A 15,276-nucleotide genomic window follows, 5' to 3' on the forward strand; every position below is an offset into this window, starting at 1 on the left:
AGTAATGGCTAAGGAGTGTAAAACTGCTTTTTAGAGCGATGAAAATATTCTAAAACTGACTGTGGTGATGGACACACAACTTTGTGAATATACTAAAAGTCAACTGTACATTTTTAATGAGTAAACTGCATGTCATGGGGATAATATCTCAATAAAGGTGTTGAAAAAATTAAAGCAAAACCAACATTGCAAGGAAATAATGAAAAAAAATAGCACTTGAATTTGTCCATGCATACTGAGATTAATACAATGAGTTATAGAAGTCCTTCTAGGATGCAAGCCTGCTAACTGTAATATTTTGGATTTGTATAATTCACTGAAGAATCAGTAATAATCTGTACTCTTTCAGAAAGGAGAACAGGTTTTAATCTGCACAGAGTCTGGGAATGCCTTATTTTTTATCCCTAGAATAAAATTATTTTTTTAAAAAAATTCTCACTTGAGGATATTGTTCCATTGATTTTAGAGAGCAGAAGAGAGAGGGAAAGACAGAAATATTGATGTGAGATTTTTGGTGGCCTCCTGCATGCACCCTGACTAGGGCCGAGGCCAAGGAGAAGCCTGCAACCAAGGTACATGCCCTTGACTGGAATCGAACCTGGGACCCTTTGGTCCACAGGCCAATGCCCTATCCACTGAGCCAAACCAGCTAGGGCCCTAGAATAAAATTCTTAAATTATAACAAATGGTTGCCAAAGTCCTTTTATTGGAGTTAGAATTTTGTTTTGTATTTCTAGGGATAAAAGGGCTTTACAATTCTTGAATCTTCACTACCATTAAATTGTATTTACATTTATTTTTTCATGTTGCATTTCAAGAGAATGTAATTTTAAAAATATATATAGCGCTGTACAAGATCAGTTATAAATTACTGACAGAATTTACAGCCTATATAATAAAGAGGTAATATGCAAATTGACCATCATGCCCCCACACAATATGGCCACCCCCATGTGGGCACAAGATGGCCGGCAGGGGAGGGCAGTTGTGGGGGGGACCAGGCATGCAGGGGAGGGCAGTCAGGGGCGACCGGGCCTGTAGGAGAGGGCAGTTAGGGGTGACCAGGCCTGCAGGGGAGGGCAGGTGGGGGCAATCGGGCCGGCAGGGGAGGGTAATTAGGGGCAACCAGGTCAACAGGGGAGGGCAGTTGGTTGGGGACCAGGCCAGCAGGGGAGGGCAGTTGGGTGGGGACCAGGCCAGCAGGGGAGGGCAGTTGGGGGTAATCAGGCCTGCAGGGGAGGAGAGTTGGGGGCAACCAGGCCTGCAGGGAGGGCAGGTGGGCACAATTGGGCCGGCAGGGTAGTACTTAGGTGTCGATCAGGCTGGCAGGGCAGTGGTTAGGGGGTGATCAGGCTGGCAGGCAGAAGCGGTTAGGGGCAATCAGGCGGGTAGGCAGGCGAGTGGTTGGGAGCCAGCAGCCCCAGGTTGTGAGATGGATGTCCGACTGCTGGTTTAGGCTTGATCCCTGTGGGCTCAGGCCTAAACCGGCAGTTGGACATCCCTCAAGGGGTCCAGACTGGAAAGGGTGCGGGCTGGGCTGAGGGACAATTCCCCCCCCACCCCCCCCCCCCGCATGAATTTCATGCACCAGGCCTCTAGTTTGTACATAAAAGTAATATAAATATTTAAAAGAGAAAACAAGTGGTTTTGGGGATAAAAAACCAGATCATCCCTATATTGTTCTAATAAAGTTCAATAAATTCAATTTGATTGAATTCAACTCACTAATTGGCCATTTACTGGGTGCCTGGGAATTCAATAGGCTCCAGAAATATGAAGACTGGAAAACAGTAAAATAAAATCTCCCTTCTCAAGGAATTCAAATATAAGCTGCTCATTAACTTGCTACTAAGAGTAGTAGAGAGACACAAAGGAAACAACCTCCGATCTGCCCTCATGAAGGTACACATCTGACCAGTGACCTGTCCTTAGAAATACCAGTGCATTTCATTCCACCCTCCCCATCCGACTTCAGAATTATTAAATCTGGAATTTTTACATAAATACATTCCAAAATCTTGTTACTCAAAGTGGGTCTGTGGACCAGCAGCATCAGCATCACGTGTTAGAAAATGCAGACTCTTGAGCCTCACCCCTGACCTACTGAATTGGAATCTGAAGTTAAAAAAACAACCCGCAGGTGACTCATATGCACAGTGAAGTCTGAGGAGCACTGCCCTGAAACAAGCGAGAGGGTTCTGCAACACTGTGTTTCGGGGTGCTGTTTCTCCGGGCAGGCAAGAGAATCGACTTGATTAAAGATTACTTGATTTAAAAGAGCAGAACGTAGCTGCCACATCACAATGACAAGTACAAGCAAAACGCAGTTGCGAAATGCAGCAATCAGTCTCATCATTAATACATTTCCAGTGGCATCAGCTGCTCTCAAATACAGAGGATATTTTCAGTTAATTAAAAAATTCTTTTTGGGGAGATGAGCAAAGACTGCTTTTATTCCTCTTGCTCCTCAAAATCCATAAAGGTTCTTTGTAGCAGTTTTATACACATCAGAGAGACTGAAAATTCTGTATTTCAATAAAACCTCATCTTCTGAAAACACGGATCTGTAAGGAAATGGCCTCATTTCTTTGAGATGTACCGTGCTTCCAAACACCCCACTATTCTGCAAGAAAAAAATTCAACTTGATTATAATGAAGCATAGCACACAAGTGGCTTTATTTTATGAGTACTCATCCCAATAGGCCTTCAGAGAAAACGTACTGAGAAGAAACAAGCCAGAGAAAAGCCCCTCCACCCCTCCCTACAAAAGCCAAGTCTCCTTTCAATTTAAAAGAGAGGAAGAGAGAAAGAACAAAGGAGAGAAAAAAAAAAGAAAAGAAAAAAAACCAACCCCAACTACCTAGAAGCTCTGAAAAATACATGGTAAGCTTTCATTATTCCCAGAAGGAACAGTTCATCCCTCAAATTTCCAAGCGTGGCTTTTTGGGGAGTAAACGTCAAGATGACAAAAGCCCCAGGGTTTCCACATGCAGGTCAGCGGGCAGATCTGCTAGGTCTGGACCCAGTCCCGGACCCCGACTTCACTGTGTCTCCTAACAGGTCGGGGAGAAGCATGCATGTGGCTTAGGAACTGGTCCAGGGGCCTCGCCAGGTGTCCTCCGGACTCTGACGGCTACGGCTACCCTCAGGAGGTTTCTGTGATGAGCGTTGATGGAAAGTTTTCTTCCCTGACCCCTACAGTGCTATCAGTCTGTCAGGTCACTTAATTGGCATGATTCTGTTATGTCCCATATATGGTGTTTTCACTGATCTAGGTTTTGCAAGCATCCTGAACATCAAAAGAAATAAGAAACAGGGATAAAATTCATATTCAGGGTCGCCTGAGATAGCAGAGTCTGTATACACAGTCATCTTTTTTCTAAACTGGAAGCTAAAGCGACACTGGATATGTTAAGATTGAAGATACTTGGTTAAAAAGACCGCAAGTAATTCTATGGAGCTTATGAATTATTAATGATGATATGAAAAGCCGGCTTCTGCACAGAGTTGAGTTATAACCCAAGCACATGCAATGATGAAAATACATAAGAAACCAATAAAATAGTTCATGAAAACAAAAGCATTGTGTGTGTTTGGTTGTGTTTTTTTTTTTAAAAAACAACAAAAAAACTATGAGTGGATACATAAAATTATAGATTAAAACTGGGGAAAGATGGTTGGATGCAGATGGCTGTATTTTTTATTTAAATATTCTGAGAGCTGCCAAGATAGATTCCACTAGATATTAGTCTAAATCACTAAAATAGGCTAATTTCCTTAGGCCAGTGGTTCTCAACCTTGGCTGCACATTAGAATCACCTGGGAATCTTTTTAAAATCCTGATTTCTGGGCCTCATCCTCCAGAAATTCTGTTTCTTTGTTACTAATGATGAGGCCCAGAAATCAGGATTTTATAAAGATTCCCAGGTGATTCTAATGTGCAGCCAAGGTTGAGAACCACTGCCTTAGGCGAAAATGTTGCATTTAGTATCAAAGAGAAAGATGAAATCCAGGTGTTGAAGACTGTGATCAATACTTCGTGTTGTTCCAAAGACTGAGAGGTCAGCTGAAGTCTACTTTGTGGGTATGCTGTCAGGTAAAACTGGACCACAGCTGTTCCGGGAGCTAACTTTTTTTCCTTTTCCCCCACATGACATGCGAAGCCTCAGTGGAGTAAAAGCTTGGTCCTAGAGGGGAGTTACCTGAATGGAACTCCATGGAAATCAAGTCCTGCATACATGTTCCCAGGACAGTAAGAGTCAAGATCCTTTGCAGGGCAGCCCTGGAAGTGCCCAGAGGACAGCTGCAAACTCCTGCGTAACTCCAGGATTTAGCAGTGGTCATGGGAATGGACAGGGAAGGAACTCTTGTGCAGTATTCTTCCTTAAGTTTATCACTCCTGCCTTCGTCTGAGAGGCTTCCATGACCTTTTGTCCTGGGCCCCCATCTCTGGCTTTCAGTAAGCTTGACTGCGACCATTCCACAGCCATGGGTATTGGATAAAGAATCGGTCTACCCCTGATTTGGAATCTTTCTGAAAAACAGTGCGACCCAAGAACACTGAATTGTAAAAACAGCTTTTACATGACCATGGGTAGCTTTGAAAGGACCACCTTTCTAGCTATTCAGTACCTCACCCTAGAAACCACAAACACATCTTTATCAGAAACAGGCATCTGGAAGGACTGAACTGGATGCCTAAATGTCTACAGGCAACTTTTAAAAAAATATATATTTTTTATTGATTTCAGAAAGGAAGGGAGAGGGAGAGAGAAACTTTAATCATTGACTGGCTGCCTCCTGCTTGCCCCATATTGGGGATCGAGCCCGAAACCCAGGCATGTGTCCTGACCAGGAATTGAACCATGACCTCCTGGTTCATAGGTTGACACTCAACCACTGAGCCACGCCAGCTGGGCTACAGGCAACTTTTATACACCTGCTTTCATGGCTGAGTTCCTGATGGTCCATAAAGAGCTGACAACTGAATTCCTGTTGCTGTTAGCAAAACATGTCTTGAGTTTCTCTTGAACAACATAAAGGTCAAAACAGTACATATATCTATGTGATAGGAATGAATACAAAGTAGGAAACAGGAGAAGAATAACATTTGTTACTGAATACAGCTCCCACCCACCCACATGGGCTCCCATGGACTCTTTTTCCCCCAGGCCAAATCTCTGTAACCACCCTGAATCAAAGCACAAGAGGAGAGCTAACAAATAAAGCAAGCCCAAGTAAATGCAGGTCAGGTCGTAAATGCTATGGAGAAAAGTCAGGGGAACAGGGAGTGCTGGGGGAGGGTGCTGCTCTTGTATATAGGGCAGCTGGCAGGTGCAACATGAATGAAAAGGAAATAGCTCTTGCAAAGCTCTGGAAAAAAAGACTGTCCTAGCCCTAGCCGGTTTGGCTCAGTGTCTAGAGCGTCAGCCTGCAGACTGAAGGGTCCCAGGTTCAATTCCTGGTCAGGGCACATGCCCAGGTTGCTGGCTTGATCCCCAGTAGGGGGCGGCAGGAGGCAGCCGATCAATGATTCTCTCTCATCATTGCTGTTTCTATCTCTCTCCCTCTCCCTTCCTCTCTGAAATCAATAAAAATATATATATATATTTTAAAAAAGACTGTCCTAGACAAATGTACAAAGTCCCCAGCAAGAAAAAAGCTTAGTGAGTCTGGGGAACAGAAAGACCAATGTACCTGCAGCCTGGTATTTGGGGTAAGTTGCAGGACAGGACACTGAGTGGCAGGTGAGTGCCAATTCACACAGGGTCTTGGTGAATAGTTTGGATTTTATTCTAAGGGCAATGGCAGGCCTCTGGAAAGTTTTAAATAGGGATTGACAGGCCTGATTGATCTATTTCAACACTGGCTGCTTGGGAAGAGAATGGATTATTGATTGGAAGGTCTTTGTGGAAACTGCTTCCTAAGTGCAGGAGAGAAATGAAGAGGTTTTGTCTGGGAGAATCAGACAAAACCGAATGGTAATACTGGGGACTACAGTATTACAACCTGGCAGGCATTCATGGATAAATCTCCATCCCATTATGTATGGAGGAAAGTCAAACTAATTAAGAAAATCTAAATCCTGAATAAGGTGGTGAGAAACAGCAAGGTTTGGGATATTTAGGAGGTAGCTAGGACAGGATTTGCTAGTGCACTTATTTGTGGGGAATGAGAGAATTGGATTTTTGGCTCGTTCAATGGGTAGAAAGTGGTGCCATTTTCTGAGGTGTCAAAAAATAAATAAGAAAAAGTTGTGTGTGCGGAGAATGATGATGACAATGATGGGGGCAAATAAGTATAAAAAGTTGTCTTGAGAGTTTGACATGTTCAAGATGCCATTCGACATCTGGTTGGAGATGTCCAGAAGGCAGATGGATACACGAATCTGAAGCCCAGGAAGATGATCAAGGCTGGTGATGAAAATCTAGGAACTGTCAGATGGTACTTAAGAGAAAGAAAGGCAAAGATGATGCCGTAGGTGACTTTCCGCATTCAGAGGTCCAGCCACAAAGGGAAAGCAAGCACCACAGACTGGGGAGGAGCAGCTGTGCTGCTGGCGGAAACCAGTGGGGACAGTTTTCATTGGAAGAAACTCTAAAAGCCATCTCCCTCCATCACCCAATCAGGCCAGTTTTTAAATACCCTTTCTATCACAAAGGGATAAAAACATGCACAATCAGCTTATATGACAGCTATACCATCCTAACCCATTTAACTTCCTTATAATCTTCCGAAAAGAGTTCAGGCCTAATGGGGACTACAGTATTACAACTTGGCAGGCGTTCATGGATAAATCCTCATACCATTACGTATGGGGGAAAGTCAAACTAATTAAGAAAATCTAAATTCTGAATAAGTTTGTTTTTTGATTAAACACATGTCTCTAGAGACAAAAGGATAAGGCTTTATAAAAGCTTTAGGACAGCTGATTATTTAGAAATGATAAGACAAACATGGCATGTGGTATATGATGTAATCTAATTTCAATTTCATTTTGAATAGATGGCTAACAAAACACATGACAGATATCTCTACCAAGAAAATTAGCTGCAGTAGGGGATTATTCTATGGCAACACCCCACTTGTACAGGGAGTGATTGGAGACGATGATGCTGTCTTATAAGAAGGACAAATACTTCATTATTTCTGGACAGGTGCTCTGGGACAGACCAGAGATAGAAATTTACTGCTGAGGACTTTGTTTCTCTGAATGCCTTTTGAGGGTTGGTAGGTGTGGAACTAGACTGAAAGAAATTATATATCACCAGTTCTGCAATCCTAAAACCAGTTGTTTTAAGAATTCCACATATACAGTGTGGTGAATTTGATTACAGATCAGAGATTCCAAACATTAAGACTTGTATTCTTCCCTCTTTTCTCTTTGCAAATCATAATTACTTGAAAATCTCAGCAACCAATTATAAATATTTGATGCCTGTATGATTTCTCTTCTGGTTGTAATAAATCTTAATTCTTATAGAATAAGTAGCTAGTCTCTTTTGCACTTAATATCGGGGCTATTAATGATCACAGATGTGAAATTTATTAATTACAAAACTACAATATATTTTCCGCAAACGAATTAAATTTCCTTTGGTGAATATATGCAATATATCTCTTGAAACTCATACTTTTTTAAAATGACAAAACAAAAATCCTCAAGGTGAAATTAACTTGGTTCCACTTCACACCTGATTCCAAACTAAGAGATTGTTACTCTACAAACTAAATTTACTTAGGACCTTCTTCTGAGACAGAGGAGAAGGCATCTTAATAGTTTTCTGCTTAAGTGACACTCTGGACTAACTAATATTCAGTTCATTCTGTAAAGCAGAGGTCAGCAAGCCTGTGAGTCAAATCCAGCCCATGGCCTGACATGGTAAATAAAGTCTGATGGCAACACAACCACAGCCATTTGCTTACTTATTATCTATGGCTGTTTCTGCACTAGAGTTAAGTAGGGACAGAGACCATATGGCTTACAAAGCCTAAAAGATTTAGTATCTGGCCCTTTATAGAGGAACTTTGTGAGCCCCTGCTCTGAAGTACACTGACCAATGCCCACGTGCTGTGAACACACACAGCGAATAGGCCCTCTCTAATACTCCGATACATTTCTGCCCCAACATTTCTGCTCTGGATGCTTCCAAAAGTCAACTGTACAACATTTGTGCCGCTCAAAATTTAACTATAATGTAGTTAATATGTTAAATAAACTGATAAAAAGTGAGAAAAAAAGTTGTTGGAAAGACAAGAGTAAACAAAATTGCTTAGATTAGGCAAAGGTATGCCAATTATGCAAGATTATGAAAAACATTGTAAATACCTGGAGTACTTTTTCTTGTACATTAAAGAACTCAAAATTAGAACTCATAGATAATACACGATGGATGTAGTTTGTGAAAATGAAGAACAATCAGAACTCCTTACATAATATTAGAAGACTGGCAGGTTCAAGTACATTGGTGTACTTTAGATTAAAATATTTACGGCATGCTTTTATCATTTTTTAAAAATATCTCAGACTTTTCTTTTTTAAATACATGGTGAGATAAAAGTAGATTTACAGTTGTCAGTAAGCGAAACACAGTTTATTCTTGTTATTATTTACTAATTATTGTATTATTTTCCATACAAACAACTGTAAACCTACTTTTGCCCCATTCTATATACTGGTAAAATATACCATACTTACAGACAAGTGCAAAACATATATGTTTCCAATTACAACCCCTCCTTTTCCCTAGACATAACTCTGTCTGGAGTACCCTGAACTATCTAAACTTTGCTTGGTATACTATCCTAATATATAAAAACCCAGGGTCCATAATGACCAAAGGCTCGACTGACTGGAAGTCAGTCCTGCAGTCAGTGCTAGGCTACCATGGCAAGCCAGCACTGACTGCCAAGGGGGCTGTGGATCAGGCCCAGAGAGAGGCCCGAAGAGAGAGGCAGGGTCTGATCCGCAGCCTCCGTGGCAGCTGTTGATCAGCTGTTGCCTCTCTCTTTCTCTCCGGGCTTCACCAGCAGCCGCGCCTGTTTCTCTCTGGGACTCCGTGGTGGGTGCTGATCAGCCCCATCTCTCTGATCAGTCCCAGAGATAGGCCCGGAGACAATGACTGGCATAGAAACCGACCAATGAGAACCAAATCTGGGTGAAGTATGAGGAGCCAATGGCTGCCTAGGAGGCGGAGCTTTTGACACTGACTGGCATAGGAACTGACCAATCAGAACCTAATCTGGATGAACTGAAAAGGCAGAACCTAAGGTGGGGGCTGAGGAGGGGTTTTAAGGGCAACAGCTGTTTGGTGTAAGGTGTAAGAAAGCAGTTCAATTTTTTAATGACCAGTTTGGCAGTATAGTGCATATGGCTGGCTATTAGTCCAGATATAGGGATTATGTATTTTTGTCTGCCAACAGCATCTCCTCCTGCTGAAAAAGGTTCCCTCCCCTCCCCCCCCCCCCCATTTAAGCAATCTTATCCTATATAATCTATCTATATATTACTATTAAAAGGGTAATATGCTAATTAGACAGGGTCAACCGGCCATCTTCTGGACGTCCCACTTCCTTCCGGACAAAGCCATCATGGTGGGGGCCAAGGCAGAGGCAGTTAGGGGTGATCAGGCCGGCAGAGGAGGGCAGTTGGGGGCAAGATCAGGCCGGCAGGGGGTTAGGGGTAATCAGGCCAGCAGGGGAGGGAAGTTAGAGGAGAGATCAGGCTGGCAAGGGAAGGCAGTTGGGGGGCAACCAGGCTGGCAGGGGAAGGCAGTTGGGGGCAAGATCAGGCTAGCAGGGGAGGGCAGTTGGGGGCAACCAGGCTGGCAAGGGAGAGCAGATAGCGGTGAGATCAGGCCGGCAGAAGAGAGCAGTTGGGGGAGAGATCAGACCAGCAGGGGAGGGCAGTTAGAGGCGATCAGGCAGGCAGGCAGAAGGGTTAGGGGCAATCAGGCAGGCAGACAGAGGCAGTTAGGTGCGATCAGGCAGGCAGGCAGGTGAGTGGTTAGGAGCCAGTGCTCCCAGATTGCAAGAGGAATGTCCGACTGTCAAGGAAACCAGCAGTTGGACAATTCCCAAGGGGTCCCCAATTGGAGGGGGTGCAGGCTGGGATGAGGGAACCCCCCAACCCCGTGCACAAAATTCGTGCACTGGGCCACTAGTACTCAAATATTTCCACATAAATGAAAGAGTAGATACTTGTTTAACAACTGAGCCTTCATTTTCTTCAGTATATTACCCTCAATATCAATAAACTTTACAAGTCTGATATCTAATACTTTTAATTTGGAATTATCAGGTAGTGCATATGCTTAGTTTATAAAAGTGCTGTCAGTGATAGAGTTCATCATAACACTCATTTATTGGTCACAATAAGGCACAATAAAAAATGAAAATTTATTAAAAATAAATTCTAGTAGAGATACAATAACCACTGTTTAGAAAGAGAGTGTTTCTACATTGATAGCTATTTCTCAGAGAGCGCAAGAGAGAGAGAAAGAGAACCTTACTAATTCAAACTAATATTGATAGGTAAAGATGAAGTTTGTCCAGAATATATAAAAATTGGAATTATCAAATATTAAGAAACAACAACCATCAGCTCACCTCCAAATATAAAGAAAAAACTTTCAATAGTGTATCAAAGTGTTGAATTATTAAAGTTTTTAGACCTGTGGTAATTAATAAAAGAGGCTTCCATTAAATAGGATGTCAAAGTATATATATAAACTGATAGTCTGAAGTACCTGAAAATATTTAAAAATTACTATTCCTCTTAGTTTATATGACTAATTTATACTCTAAGAAAGCATTTTTCTTTCTTTATAGCTCAGAAGTTAATTTGCAGATTTTCCATTTAATAAGATCCAAAATTAAAGAGGTTTTGGAATATCCATAATTTGTTGCAAGGGGGGAAATTTAACTTTATAATCGAGTAATGAGTTATATCACCCTACACCAGTGATCAATTTTAGCATCACATTGGTAGGTTAAACAGCTGTTGCTACATTTCTCCGTAAGATGTAGCAACATCACCTAGGATGTATTCTGGTGCAAAGTGCTTAACTTGAATTCATCCAGCCTTTTATATAACTCTGGAAATATGGGCGACTAAGAAACAAGCTAAATGACACCACAGGTAATAAATCCAGAAGCTAGGGTGTTCTAAGAAATAATTATCCATGTCTCTTCAACAAGGGACTTGGCTAGATAAAAAAAGACTGATGGAACACATCACTCAGATGCAATGTGTGGTCCTAAATTGGGTCTAGTCTAGACACACCAGCTGTGAAACATTTTTGGGATCATAAATGGGGATATGGTCTAGTTACCAGTTGAGATTTTTTGGAAATGGAAAGATGGAGATCAATGATTGAAAAAAGTAGATTAAGAAGCTGTTTGTAAAATAGAATTTCATACTCTCCTATGTGTCCACACATACATTTTTAAATGTATGTGTGGACACATAGAAAAAAATCTGTATTTTAACAGTGATGATCTTGGGGGTCCGGGGGGTAAGAATGTGATCGCTTTATTTTTGCTTGCAGTATTTTCCAGTTTGCTACAATGTCCATAAACTGCTTCTGTAATAATAAAATACTAGTTTTAAAATGCCAAGTCCATGGAAAATTATGACTTTATTTTTCTATTAATAAATCCATAAATCATGGTCTATCACAAGATTTATACGAGACAGCTATTGACATGAATAGAAACCAAGGGAAACTGGAGGTGTATATAAAAAGGGTCTCAACCTGAACTCTGATTATTTATAATGCTTTGGTTTAATGAAGATATGTATCTTTCATGTCAATTCACATATGAAATGTTATGCATTAAAAGTCTGTCTTGACTTTTTCTCACTAGAGGTATAACAACTCTTCTAGTAATTATTAGATCGATTGGTATAAAAGGTATTTGCTAAAGCAAAAAGGATTCTAGATGCCTTTGGATAATAACCAGTCTGCTTCTTTTTCACCAGGAAAGGGCAAGCTTAATGGTTTTGGGATCACCACTACATATGCAAACCGAATTCCGACTAAATAAGCAGCCATTTTAGAATATACATATTCACATCTGATTGCCTTAAAAGTCAACATATGTGTAATTTTCGCTAAGAGAGTATGCAATTTCAGTTAAATATGACGATGAACCAATTTCGTGTCATTTCTTTTAAAATTCATATTTAAGTTGTATTATTTGAGAACTGCTCATATTTTAAATTTAAGGCTGACCTTTTAAAAGTTCCATTTTTTTCAAATTGACAATTACTTGGTATATTTAACTGTTACTTATCTATATCAGAGTTAATCAGATCTGCGGTTAAAATGTCTGAATTTGAAACCTACCATTTATTTAGCTGTGCCATCTTAGGCAAGCTATCTAGCCCAGTTAAGCCTCAGTTCTTTTAATCTATAAAATGAAGAAAATAGCATTTACCTCACAAGGTTGCAATGATTAGATGAGATTATGCTTAGAAACCTGCCTGTTACTTAGGAAGAGCTCAATAGAATATCCATGACAATGATGGCGATTCTCATATAATCCTGATGTGTTATATCACAATAATATTGAGAATGCTGCTCGACATCTCCACACAGATGCCCGATAGGTACCTCAGTCTTACTAGACAAATCTACTGCTCCCTCCCTTCAGCCTGCTTCTCCCAGGGTCCCCATCTCAGTAAGAGTTACCACCATTAATTAACTACTTACTCAGGACCTGAACCAAGGAGTCATGTGTACCCTCCTTTTCATTCATTATATCAAATTCCTATGAGCTCTATCTTCAGTATGTTTGAGTGCACCACTGCCACTCCAGTCTAAGGCAGCAGCATCTCTAGCCTAGACAACTGCAAAGACTCTACATACCGCTCAATTTTCACTCTTGTCCTCCTTACTCACGTCAGTCTATTTTCCAACCAGATGACAGAGTGAGACTTTAAAATATATACCAGGTGATGCCACTTTCTGCTGAGAACCTCTCAATGGCATCCCATCACACTTAGACCAAAATCTAAACCCCTTTCCCTGCTGAAAAGACCCTCAGTGACAGGGCTTCGGCTTACCTTCTCCCCTTACCTTTTCTCCTCACTCACTCAGCTCCTGCTGTACCGGCTCCTTTGCTATCCCTCGACATCTTGAGCTGGCCCAAACACCTCTGCCTCTCCACCTGTAGCCCTGGCAGTCCTTCTATATCAGAGAGTCCTTCCCCGGAGAGAAAGGACTCAATTCTCGGCTCAAATATCAGGCTTTTCTTGACCATGACATCAAAAGCAGCACCCCCATAGCTCTGTTTTATTTTTATTCATCACACTGTCACTACTGTGTGTGTGTGTGTGTGTGTGTGTGTGTGTGTGTGTAATTGGTTTGATTCATTTATGAACTAGCATAATAACTCCATGAAAGAGGGATTTTGTTTTGCACATTATTGGATACCCACTGTCAAGAACAGTACTAGGTTCTTTTCAACACATGGAGACTTCTACTTGTGTTAAGTTGAATTGGGGTTAGCCACGTACTCTGACCATTACTTAGATAAGCCCTAAAAATAAAGCAAGCAAAGTAGTTACATAGAATCAGTTCTTCTCTATTCCATATACTTAGCAGAATCTGTACAGATCTAAGTCTGAAAATAAAAAATTCTTCACTTTTATTAGGAAATCTGGCTGCAGTCTAACAGAAAGAAAATTATTTTATTTCATCAGTGTTAGAAGAAAACAAATATTTTTTAAAAGTTTCTATTCTGTTCGGCCAGCGTGGCTCAGTGGTTGAGCATTGACCTATGAACCACGCTCAACCACGCTCAATTGAGGAGGTCACGGCTCGATTCCTATTCAGGGCACATGCCTGGGTTGTGGACTTCATCCCCATTAGGGGGCATGCAGGAGGTAACCGATCAATGATTCTCTCTCATCACTGATGTTTCTCTCTCTCTTTCCCTCTCTCTTCCTCCCTGAAATCAATAAATATATATATAATAAAGTTTCAGTATTTAAAACTATTAAGTGATTTGTTACTTGATTGAAATACTTATAGCAAAAGAGAAAAAAGTTTCCCTGGGTTAATTTATTACTAAATGGTTCAGTATAAAGAAATTATGATATTGTGGGATAAAATTAGTTTCAAGACTCAAAAAAAAAAAGTCACATCCGAGCATTAATGAACTAAAAAATAATTTCCTCCCTCAACAATTCCTTTGTAAAATTCCCAAACTATGGCTCTAAAATAATAGGTAAATACATGAGATTTAAATTCACCATAAAATAAAGTTGCTTTAACTTACTGCATTTCTAAACTATGACACTATAAGCCAGGGGTGGGGAACCTTTTTTCAGCCAAGGGCCATTTGGATATTTATAACATCATTCGTGGGCCATACAAAATTATCAACTTAAAAATTAGCCTGCTATATTTGGTCAAACATTTAATTAACTCACCCCTAATGCCTTGGCAGGGCCAGGCCAAATGATTTCTGGGGCCTTATACAGCCCTCAGGCCGGACGTTCCCCACCCCCTCTGTAAGCCATAGAAAATAATTTCCTAATATCATTTGATGTTCAATCCAATCACTACAAAGCAATATATGGATAAAGTTCCTGCAGATAACTCTCTGAACCTCTATTACTTTATCTGTGCTTTTCTTACGACACATCACTTTTTTATTTGCAAATACTGGCATTTTTGGACACAGGATTTTCGTTTGTTTCGTCTTTGCAGTCTCCTCTACAGTGTTAGCACAATGACTGGCATCCTCAGTACACATTTTCTGAATGAAAGAATAAGTAATGCAGAAGGTTAAAGTTGGGGAACAATGGCAATAATCACTAACAGTGGGTATAGGCTCACAGAGTTCTGAATGAGCCCTTTACTGCTTTTCTATATCAGATCCCATGAGTGAAAAGTATAGAGAGTTCGCTAAATCTATAAAAGTGGTTTACGCACACTATTTTGTTACACAGTATTTATCACAACGATAATAAAGCAATCATTTGTGTCACCATTTGCTTAATATCTTTTCCACTTTAAATTCTAGAGGGTAAGAACTGTTCAGGGCTTCTCATAGCCTCAGCATCTCACAATAGTAGGGGCCTAATAAGTGTGTTTTGAATCAATGAATGCAGTTAGGGCTGTGCCACTACATAATTTTAAAATGACTGGATCCCCTTCCTAGCTGAGTTGACTAAGCACTCAGCTTCACAGAACCTACTAATTTGTTTGTTGTTGTTGTTTTAAATATATTTTTATTGATTGCAGAGAGGAAGGAAGAGCGAG

General features: G+C 40.8%; 1 protein-coding gene across 2 annotated transcripts in view; it reads right to left on the bottom strand.

Moving 5' to 3' along the window:
• Nucleotides 1-15,276, bottom strand: part of SRGAP1 (SLIT-ROBO Rho GTPase activating protein 1) — a 255,335-nt gene that overhangs the window by 70,062 nt on the left and 169,997 nt on the right. The window lies entirely within an intron of this gene.

This window comes from Myotis yumanensis, unplaced genomic scaffold, assembly GCF_028538775.1.
Source record: "Myotis yumanensis isolate MYYU_CA2020_CCGP unplaced genomic scaffold, mMyoYum1.0.hap1 SCAF_3, whole genome shotgun sequence".
NCBI classification, from domain to species: domain Eukaryota; kingdom Metazoa; phylum Chordata; class Mammalia; order Chiroptera; family Vespertilionidae; genus Myotis; species Myotis yumanensis.